Below are 12,390 nucleotides of genomic sequence, written 5' to 3'. Positions count from 1 at the left end.
CCATATGTGTTGTAATGTTGCAGCTCTTTCTGTGTATCCCATTGATTGTTTTTCTGTCCAAAACTTTCAGTAAATGATTAAACGAATTCATCTGTTAGGTTTTGCCTAGAGTGCTAATTCTGCGAAATAGAGAATTGATTATGTATGAAGGTGAGAATTGATTCCCATAATAGATTCTATAATGTCACGACTCCTTTTTCTTTGATTTCAAGTTTGGTTACCAAGATTCCACCATGAAGATTAGGCAATATATTCTAATTCAAACACAACAGCGTGTTGAACTTACCCATTTTCTTAATATGAACCTTTCAAATCCAATTTTACTAACAAGATTCACCCTTAAACAAACCAAGTTAAAGTTTTCCAAGTTGAATTATAGTTAGTCAATTTTGATGTGTTTTATTAATTAATGAACTGAGTTGTGGACGGTAGATATTTTGGGATTGATTATTGTTGGTTGATTATTCTTTACTAAGGATGATTATTAGTCAATCATCTCGGGTTGATTCTTCTTTGTTGATGGTCAATCATCTTTTTGGCTGACCATCTTTTGTCAATTGACGGTTATCTTGGATTGATCATCTTTTGTTGATCACTCTCGATTTGATCATCTTTTATTGATGGTCAATCCTTTTTGTTGTCGATCATCTTTTGACCCATCATCTTTTAGGTTGATCATCCTTTGTTGATGGTCGATTATCTTTTAACCACATGATTAGGCCAACAAAAAGGTAAAAATCCATAAGACCAATTATAAATAAAGGTCTAAGTATGATTGTTGTGAAATATGCATTACAACACTTAATACCTTTCTGATTAGTCACCTATTGACTTTAGTATCTTTAGTATCGGAGTGAGTACCTTCTGCAAGTATCATCAAGCGGCTTTGGACAGATGATAAACCTTGAAGATCAAACGGATAAGAGAAAGGAATGTTTCAAGACAAGCTATCTTTAAATTTTGGATACTAAACTAGTTACACCCAAAACAAGTTGATTTAATGACTTCTAGAGCAGTTATAGAAAATTAAATATAATTGTCATTCTAAAACTAAGTTTAATTAAATCATATATAAAAAATTGAAATTAAGTTTAACTTAAAAGTTTGATAAAAGGGATGTTTTAGATTGACATGTTAACATAAGTGCATGGAAATTTGTTAAAAGCTGAAGTTTGTATTTGTAGGATTATTAAGAAGTTTTTAGTGACTACCTTTTTGGAACATTTTTTTTTGGAAATTTCATTTATGGTACTAATACCTTTTTATTTTCATACTAAAGAGTGAAAAAGTGGTCTTTTTATGAAAATTCATTTTTTAACTTATCTCCTATTGTAATCATTTTAATATTTAAAAAACATAAAAAATTGTTCAAACACTTTTTAAATATATTTTAGAGCTATATTTTGATTATAATATGTTGAGAATATAATACATGTTATTAAACATCCAACATATATTTAAATATATTTTTGGTTAAAATTAGGAAATTTTGATTTTGTTTGTTAAGTATTTATTTGTTTTTTTAGTTCTATCATATTTGAAATTATTTTTTAGTTTTTACAAAATGAGTAAATTTTAGATATTTTTGGATATTATATGTTGACATTATATCTAAACATAGCTTATATTCCTTAACATTATTATTTGTGGAGGTATCTTAATAATTTCAAGAAATTAAAATATATTGTATTGAAATTACTTGCAATTAGATTGTTTTTATTTCTTAAATAGTTTGTTTAGATAAAATAATTAAAATATTTTAGATTTTAGATTTTAATTTATATTTTAAGTCAAATTCAACTTCACCTTTGAGCTCGAATTGACTTAACTCGACCTTCAATCTAGGATGACTCGTGTGGACTTAGGCTTTGGCCAACTCATCTCGACATTCAATTGAGGTCAACTTAGCTTGACCTTTGGTCGAGGCCAACTTAGCTCGATCTTCAATCTCAGCCGATTTGATTGACCTTATCCTAGGTCGATTTGGCTCGATTATGCTCGGGTCGACTCGACTTGACCTTCTACCTCGACTAACTTGGCTCAACCTTCGATTCAAGCCGACTGACTCGATCTTCGATTTATGCCAATTTTGTTTGACCTTTGGTTTATGTCGAATTGGCTTGATCTTTGGTTTATGTCAAAATGACATGAACCGACATGGCTCAACTTTCAGCCCTGGTGACTTTGGTTGACATCTGGCTCAGGTTCATTCAGCATGATCAAACTTGACCTTTTTCAAAAATTGAGTCTGATCAATTCAGACTCATTATCTATATGTTAAAATGATTCAGACTGAGTTGAAGGTCGATATGAGTTAACTTTCTAGATTTGTAAACTTTTGCCATCGTGACCAATGAGAAATTTCACAACTTGTGGAATTTTTATTTCATTATTTTTTAATTGAATTTCAACTTCTATTATTTAAAATACATTCTTAAAATTCTTCAATTTCAACTTTCTTTTATTTTTTCATCCAAACAACTTATTTTACTTCAGAGAATTTTAAATTCTTTAAATAAATTAATTACTCTCTTAAATTTGAAAAAAACTTTTATGCAATATATATATATATATATATATATATATATATATATATAATAGTTAATTACTTTGTATAATAATGAAAATTATAAGTAATATTTTTAATTTTAAAGGAGTCAAGTTAAAATACATTCATTTTATTTTAGAAAATGTTTAGTCTCCCTTTATACAATAATTTTGTTAAAAAAAAAGTTAAGGAATTCAAATAACTAATTTTGATTAAATATACATAATATCTTACAAACTTCATGTATGATGTGTTTTAATATATTCAAATGGTCATTTTTGTTATAAAATAATTGAGAAAAAGAAAATAGAGAGTAGAGACTGATATTATGTGTGTCATTTATCAATAGGAGAAGTTCTTATTTATAGATACAAAAGGCAACCCAAGAGATACAACTCAATGATTACAATACTAATGATAACATCATTAGCAATCAATCATAGGTAACTGCTAGCAACTCAATGGACATCCATAAATTTCATAATACTCCCCCTTGGGTGTACATTGATCAGAGAACGTGTCTCGTTAAAACATTACTAGGAAAAACCATGTGGGATAAAAACCTAGTCAAAGAAAAAGAATACATCATTCTTCATTCTTTTATATAATAATATTCATCACATCTTCTATTTCTTCCCCTCATATAAACTTACATATTGAAGATGACGAGTCCAATCTTGGGAACCAATTGCTCAAAGATTCTCCTTGGCAAAGACTTTGTAAATAAATCTTTAATATATCCTTCTTTCAATTGAGCAATACATACATTGTTGTTTTCATATATGTTTGTTGATTCCATTTTTCCTCATGTAATGCTAAAAGTTGCATGAGTTGACGATGTTGCTATTATGGTTTGTTTCACTGACTGCCATCAAATCATTGTGCCACCACATGTGAAGAAATATTTTGTTTGTGATCAACCATTGTGATGATCAAATAAATAATTTGCATCTACATAACTCATTCGATTTTGAATTAGTTGGATAAAAATAAGCCTATATTTAAAGTACCCTTAAGATAACGAAATATATGTTTTACACTGATTCAATGTCTTCTTATAGGTGAAGAATTATATGTTGCTTAACAAATTTACAATAAATACTATATCAAGTTGAGTACAATAAGAAAAATATATTAGTGCTCTTATAACATTAAAAATATGGTATTTATTAACCAAAAAGTTCTTCATCATTGTGAGGTCTAAAAGGACATGTATCAACATCTAATATCCTCACAATTGAAGTGCAAAAATGATATAATTTGTCCATATAGAACCTTTTAAGCAACTTCATTATATAAACCTTTTGATGTACAAACACACTTGTATTTAAATACTCAATTTGTAATCTTTAAACAAATCTTTGTACTTTCAAGATCTTTCATCTCAAATTCTTTTTTAAGCAATCAATTGTTTTTGTGAACTCATTACGAGTTTCAACGATGTTTATGTTATATGCATAAACAAAAATTATGACAAATTCATTTTTTGATATTTTCATATAAATACAATGATAAGTACCTTTCTTTTAACAAGTACTTACAAGAACAACTATACATCTTGATTGCTTTAATCCATAAAAGGGACTTGTTCAATTTTATTGAATCATCCACTTTAGAATTTACATTGTTGGGTAAATTAAATCCTTCAGGGATTTTCATATAATTATCATTCTTTATAATATTGTTTTGCGCAAAAATCCATTTTTACTCAATGAGTTTTACTCCTTCAAGTCCAAAAACCTTTTGTTTAACAAGCAAATCTAATTTTGCTTATATTTCATCTGTCCATTTGGCCAATCATTTCTTTATCGACAATCTTGATCCTCATTGTCACTTATAACATTCATTGTTATATTATATGCTAAAAAATCATCAAAGTTGACTTTGGTTCCATATTATCTTATTCATGACATAATTTATTGAGATCTCATCACTTTCAACAATTTCAGGTACCTATTGTTCTTTTGGAACCAAGGTTCTTTTGGAACCAAATTATTAATTATGTCAAATGAATTATCATTTGAATTTTGAGTTCACATTCTTTTGTATGAGGATCAAAAGAGATAATGATAATTCATTGCAACCAATATCTTTATCCAATTGTTTTCTTTCTCCCCCTAATGTTGGAAAAGCTTATTCATCAAAAATGATAGTGGACAAATTAAATTGTAAATATGTCTCCTATCCAATATATATTCTCAATCGTCTCTAAAGACTCATCATAGTCCCTTTTGGTAGGAAAATTCGATCATATACAAAAATTCTTAAATGAGACAATTAGGTTACTGACAAAAAACCAAATGCATAATAGAATAATTATGATAATTTGTTGGCTTGATGCGAATTAATCTTGTAGCATGTAAAATTGCATATCTTCAAGTAGTCATTGAAAGATTAGCTTTCATAAGTAATGATCTTGCAACCAACTTTAGATGTTTTATTCATAATTCTACAAGTCCATTTTGAGCATGAACATATGTTATATTGGATGTTCAACTTCAATTCTCATTGACATACAATACTCATGAAAAGTATAAGATGTAAATTCACTAGTATTATTAAGACAAATTTTCTTAAACGGATAATCTGGGAAGTGATATCTTAATTTAACTAATTGTGTTAATACTTTGTGTAACATCCCTAAGAAATATTACTTAATTAAATAAATAATTAAAGAAAAGAAATTAAAACATCAAGATGTTATTATTCCCAAAACGAGAGAAAATTTAAAAATGTTTAAACATCGCGCCAAAATTATTAAAATCGTAGTATTAAAGCTTTACAATTTCCAAAGTCCAAAATCATAAATGATAACATAATAAAAAAATCCCTAACTTTAATCCCAGCTAGCTCTCACTCTGTCGCCTGAGCATCCTCAGCATCATCTGTATCAACATCTGCTCTTGTGTAACGAATCACACGATCATCGCCATACACAAACAGAAAGAGTTAGCTGATAAAAAAATAACGATAACATATATATAATACACAAGATAAATCATACACCCATCTTAATCAATCTACGTAGTTCTTGGCCAAGACCTTAACCCCAAGACCTTTCAGTCTTCAAATCACACAAATGGTTAGCCTTGGACTCGGGAATATGATGCTCACACGAACCTGCCTGCTCGTGGTTCTGCCTCTACGAACCTTCTCGCTCGTAGTCCTGCTCTACGAACCTTTCCGCTCGTAGTCCTGCTCTACGGACCTACCCGCCCGTAGTCCAACACATGTGATCCATCAGCCACGTACCTCCCCGCACGTAGCATCTCTCAAGCGTGAGCACAGAACATACGAACCTACCTCGCTCGTATCCTCACGCGAGAGTAACTAGATATGAACCTCCCTGCTCATATCATCACATGTTAACCACCATCCATGAACCTACCCGTTCATGGCATAACATCTCCCGATCCAAGTATAGCATCATTGCTTAAACACAACACACACACAAAACGTAGTATGCAATATTATAGCCTGGCGCAGCCCCAAGCGCCGCCAAGCGAAACTAGACCATACCACCTGGCGGTACCTCCTCACCGCCAGGCGCCACAACCTTACCATACACACTATTTTACAGACACCGCCTGGCGGAGCACACCTTGCCGCCAGGCGCTACGCAGTATAGGGGCCTCTCACGTTGCAACTATCGCCTGGCGGATATCAATAGACCACCAGGCGCCATACCAGAGGCATTCTGTTGTTGGTTTTGGCACCCAATTTGGTTGGTTCTACAATTCAGATTGCTCCAAGGTATACTGCGTATTTGTTTTCCAGGAACTGATTCTGATTTTCCACCAATCTCAACCTGATTTGATTTCTCTATAACTCATATTTATCATTCAACCATTTTCAAACTAGGTGTTCCACCCACAACACTCTAAATACATCATTACTAACCCAACTTAGAACAAAACAAGTCTTACTTAATTCGTGTACCAAGTCAGCTCATTAGCAATCCTAGACTTAACTAATTGGTTATGCATCCTTTCCATTTTCCCTTACTATGCCTAATATCACACTCTCTACTCGTAAACACTTCTATAATACTTCACTCATATATACTTGTTTCCCATGTTTATACCACTAATTTCAGCTGCTCAACTATCCACATTGAATCTCCACCAGTGCCTATACTCCAGGACCTCTATACAAATCTGAAATCGTAATTTATAATTCAGCATAAACCCAATTATTACTTGTTTCCTTTCTATCTAACTTCCTCATTCCCTCTTCCTTTATAGGCTAAAGAAGTCTTGAATACTCACATCTCGATATATATATATATATATATATATATATATATATTCTCCATCCCTTACCATTTTGTACTTTATCTCTTTCCTACTTATCACTTATCTAATTAGTCCCATCATGACACATTTCCCATACTCGTTGGCAAATCACCCCGAGTAAAGCATTCTCACCAACTCCTTTCCAAGCCTTAATCACCATAACTTCCTGGCACCAATTCTTCCTATTTTAAAAGGTCAAATCTTTTGTCCTAATCCCCTAATACCAACATCCTTCACAACCATCCAGTCAAACCACACAACTGGCCCAGTTCCAGACATCGCCTGGTGGCTAACAAGGTGTCGTCAGGCGGTACAACAGTACCTGCACACACACCAAGTTTGTCTACACCAACCACGAGTCCCCCACTTCCTTGGTTTGACACCCAATTCAATTTACCAACCCATGCCTATTCATCTCAAATTCACCAATCACAGTCCAATATTATCCCCTTTCGCGTCATATAATCATGGATACAATTAACATCAATTCATTTCTTCTTCCCTTACAAAGACCCAATCCCACCCGTGATTGTTCATACATGGCTTCCTAAAAACACCATCAGACTTTAATGCCAAATAAAATTAACACAACAGTATTCACAAAAATCACCTTCAGAAGTCAAATGACCATTGCACCAATCGAGAGCCAAGAAAAACACGAACTGTGTCCCACTGCCTGGTAGATATTCATCACCGCCAGGCGATTCAAGCCAAAATCAAGAACGTAACCAATATTTGATGTGCCGCCTGGCGATAGGGGTTGAGCCGCCAGGCGATTTCTGGGAAAAATCAAGAAACCTCGATAAAATAGTGCACAACAAAGTTGGAATCATGCAATATTTCATGGCAACACACAATTATTCAAATACAAATCACCAAACATAAGAGACGACTCTTGTTACCTGGATTCCTTGCTAAAATGTGAATTTAATGTGTCTTTAACCCCAAAACACTCTTGTTCTTTGCTTGCACCCCCGAAACTGATTTTCCACTCCAATTCTTCTTTGTAGTACGTGCCAATAGGCCAAAACTCGGTGCCCAACACTCACACCACGGTTCCAGGTCTCTCTCACCCTAATTACTCTCTCTCCCTCTCTCTCAAAATTAATCCACTCTTAATTACCCTTTAACACCCTAAAACGAAAATTAAGTTAAAATGTGTTTTTAATGGTTATTCAATACCCTTTACAAAATATATTTCAGCCTTCTAGGCTGCCTTTCTTGGCTGCTAGGGTTTCTAAACCCTTTCATATTCATGCCAAGGAAAATTTGGCAAAAAAAGAGCAAATTTGTTCTCAACAAGGTTAAAACCCACAATCCATCAATTACCAAATCAAATGCACAACCAAATCAACCAATTCATATTTGTGATAATTCTTACAATTTTTAGGATTTTATTATCACGTCCAACATTCAAGTATATCATCAAAATAATGCATAAGTTAAAATAACACATAATCACCATCAGACTTTAATGCCAAATAAAATTAACACACAATAGTATTCACAAAAATCACCTTTAGAAGTCAAATGACCACTGCACCAATCGAGAGCCAAGAAAAACGCGAACTGTGTCGCACTGTCTGGTAGATATTCATTGCCGCCAGGCGGTTCAAGCCAAAATCAAGAACATAACCAATATCTGATGTGCCGCCCGGCGATAGGGGTTGAGCCGTCAGGCGGTTTCTGGGAAAAATCAAGAAACCTCGATAAAACAGTGCACAACAGAGTTGGAATCATGCAATATTTCATGGCAATACACAATTATTCAAATACAAATCACCAAACATAAGAGACGACTCCTGTTACCTGGATTCCTTGCTAAAATGTGAATTTAATGTGTCTTTAACCCCAAAACACTCTTGTTCTTTGCTTGCACCCCCGAAACTGATTTTCCACTCCAATTCTTCTCTACAGTACGTGCCAATAGGCCAAAACTCGCTGCCCAACACTCACACCACGGTTCCAGGTCTCTCTCACCCTAATTACTCTCTCTCCCTCTCTCTCAAAATTAATCCACTCTTAATTACCCTTTAAACCCTAAAACGAAAATTAAGTTAAAATGTGTTTTTAATGGTTATTCAATACCCTTTACAAAATATATTTCAGCCCTCTAGGCTGCCTTTCTTGGCTGCTAGGGTTTCTAAACCCTTTCATATTCATGCCAAGGAAAATTTGGCAAAAAAAAAGAGCAAATTTGTTCTCAACAAGGTTAAAACCCACAATCCATCAATTACCAAATCAAATGCACAACCAAATCAACCAATTCATATTTGTGATAATTCTTATAATTTTTAGGATTTTATTATCACGTCCAGCATTCAAGTATATCATCAAAATAATGCATAAGTTAAAATAACATATAATCACCATCAGACTTTAATGCCAAATAAAATTAACACACAACAGTATTCACAAAAATCACCTTCAGATGTCAAATGACCACTGCACCAATCGAGAGCCAAGAAAAACGCGAACTGTGTCGCACTGCCTGGTAGATATTCATTGCCGCCAGGCGGTTCAAGCCAAAATCAAGAACATAACCAATATCTGATGTGCCGCTTGGCGATAGGGGTTGAGCCGTCAGGCGGTTTCTGGGAAAAATCAAGAAACCTCGATAAAACAGTGCACAACATAGTTGGAATCATGCAATATTTCATGGCAACACACAATTATTCAAATACAAATCACCAAACATAAGAGACGACTCCTGTTACCTGGATTCCTTGCTAAAATGTGAATTTAATGTGTCTTTAACCCCAAAACAATCTTGTTCTTTGCTTGCACCCCCGAAACTGATTTTCCACTCCAATTCTTCTTTGCAGTACGTGCCAATAGGCCAAAACTCGGTGCCCAACACTCACACCACGGTTCCAGGTCTCTCTCACCCTAATTACTCTCTCTCCCTCTCTCTCAAAATTAATCCACTCTTAATTACCCTTTAAACCCTAAAACGAAAATTAAGTTAAAATGTGTTTTTAATGGTTATTCAATACCCTTTACAAAATATTTTTCAGCCCTCTAGGCTGCCTTTCTTGACTGCTAGGGTTTCTAAACCCTTTCATATTCATGCCAAGGAAAATTTGGCAAAAAAAAGGAGCAAATTTGTTCTCAACAAGGTTAAAATCCACAATCCATCAATTACCAAGTCAAATGCACAACCAAATCAACCAATTCATATTTGTGATAATTCTTACAATTTTTAGGATTTTATTATCACGTTCAGCATTCAAGTATATCATCAAAATAATGCATAAGTTAAAATAACACATAATTGGCATCCGTATGACTTAAACCCAAGTTCTCTCATACAATTAAAGTACCCCAACCACTTGAGCTAATACTTTTTCACATTATAACACTCCGCATTAAATTCCTTAAATGCTCCTATTACCCGCATTTATTAAATAATTATTTAATTAACTATTTAATTTTCTCGGGTCTTACACTTTGCAAATGCTTGATTGCAAGATGATAATAAACAAACGTGTGACCATTTAGTTGATGCATCAATTAAACCATGAAATATCTAAATGATCCACATGATGGGTGCATTGGACCACAAAATCACCCTGTATTCATTCCAAAAGAGGAGATTAACTCATTTCTAAAGTTTTCTGGTGATGGTCTTATTATCAACTTTCCTTGTAAACATGTATTACATGAGAAATCATTGGATTGAAGAAAATTTTGACTCTTAAGTGGGTGTCCACAAGATTTTTCAACTATTTTTTCGCATAATGATAGATCTAGGATGACCCAATTGATCATGCCAACCAAGGAATTCTTTTTTGATTCGTAAACTTCTGGTTTACAATGATATGCATTTCAATTGTACTAATACATGTGTAGTACAAGGCATAAGAGAAGATTGATAATTTCTCCAATACACATTTTTTTTATTCAACCCAAGTCCATTGATATAAAAATATTTCATATCTCCTTCATTGTTTGTCTCAATATGAAATCTATTTAGACAAATATATTTAGTCTTCATTGTAGAAGTGTAGTAGCTCTTCTGGAACCTTTAAAACATTATTTGTGATATAAAAATAATGTTAATATTGACTTCTCGAATAAGCAAATAAGAGAAAAATAAATTAATAATCTTGAGAGTTTAATTATTGCACTATCAACAAAATATAATATATTTAGTCTATGCAATATTACTGCATATCAAAGTGTGTGTATATATATATATATATATATATATATATATATATATATATATATATATATATATATATATATATATAATCAAAACCATGAGTCAAATAAAATAACATTATATATTAAAAATCAGCAAATCCATACAAACAAAATGCTTAGGTTTTAATAACCATATTTTATTAAAAACTCATTGTATCAAATATTTAATCCAAATAAAATGCAATGTCGCATATAAAGATATTTAACAAAACCTCAAACACATATATACAAAATCACCTTATACATTTAATAATAAATATTCATTATACATTTTTATAACAATATATAATATTTAATTATATTTATTCTATTATTATGGATAAAAAGATATATATTATTGTACATGAACGCTGAAATTTTTAAAATTAAGAACATATGAGTTATTATAAATATTATGAAAATAAATATTTCAAAATATATTTTAATTTATTTTTCACATGTATTTTATATTTTGAAATATTAAGATTGTAAATAAATATTAAGATTATGCATGCACATAGTCAATTAAGTGAATTATTTTTTCAAACATAAACAAATGATTATATAATGATCATAGTTGATTACATAATTCAATAAAAACAACACACATGTAATGTAAATAAATTTTGGCTAACTAATCAGGCTAATCCAGCACATCGAAATAGGAGAATGGAGAGAAAGGAGGAACAAAAGCTATGTCAGCGAACAAGAAAGAAAGTATTGGAATAAGGAAAATACAACCAAATGTGGCTAATGGGGAACACATGTTCTTTATTAGAAGTTGTAATCCATAGCCCTTTCCTCCAATGACTTTCTTCTTCTACCATGCAACACTCAACTTGCGAAGGTGTACTAAAATGAAAGGCATTAAGAAATTATAAGAATAATCTCAATGCCAATGCAATAAAAGAGAATCAAAGACTTCACAACATGAATATGGCGAGAGATTTTAGGAATTTTAAGAAATTAAGATATAACATTTCAGTTACTTATAAATTGAATTCTTTTTATTTTTTTAAATAGTTTATTAGGATAAAGTTTATAAAATAATAATAATAATAATAATAATAATAATAATAATAATAATAATAATAATAAATGTTCATTATACACTCATTTCACATATACATTTCATAATATAGAAGAAAATTTGATTCTTCTTACTTATACATAACCAACATCAAACATGCATATTTTATATAGTAATAATACCATCGAGAATTCACCTTAAATTAATTAAATTATAATAAAAAATAATTTAATATATAAAAATATATTGTACTCTCACATAGAAACTTTTTCTGCCATTTTACACAAAAAACACAAATTCTTATTACTTCCATCACCAATGAGGTGATT

This window comes from Vigna unguiculata, chromosome 5 (assembly GCF_004118075.2).
Source record: "Vigna unguiculata cultivar IT97K-499-35 chromosome 5, ASM411807v1, whole genome shotgun sequence".
Lineage (NCBI taxonomy): Eukaryota > Viridiplantae > Streptophyta > Magnoliopsida > Fabales > Fabaceae > Vigna > Vigna unguiculata.
Note: the sequence above shows the minus strand (reverse complement) of the source record.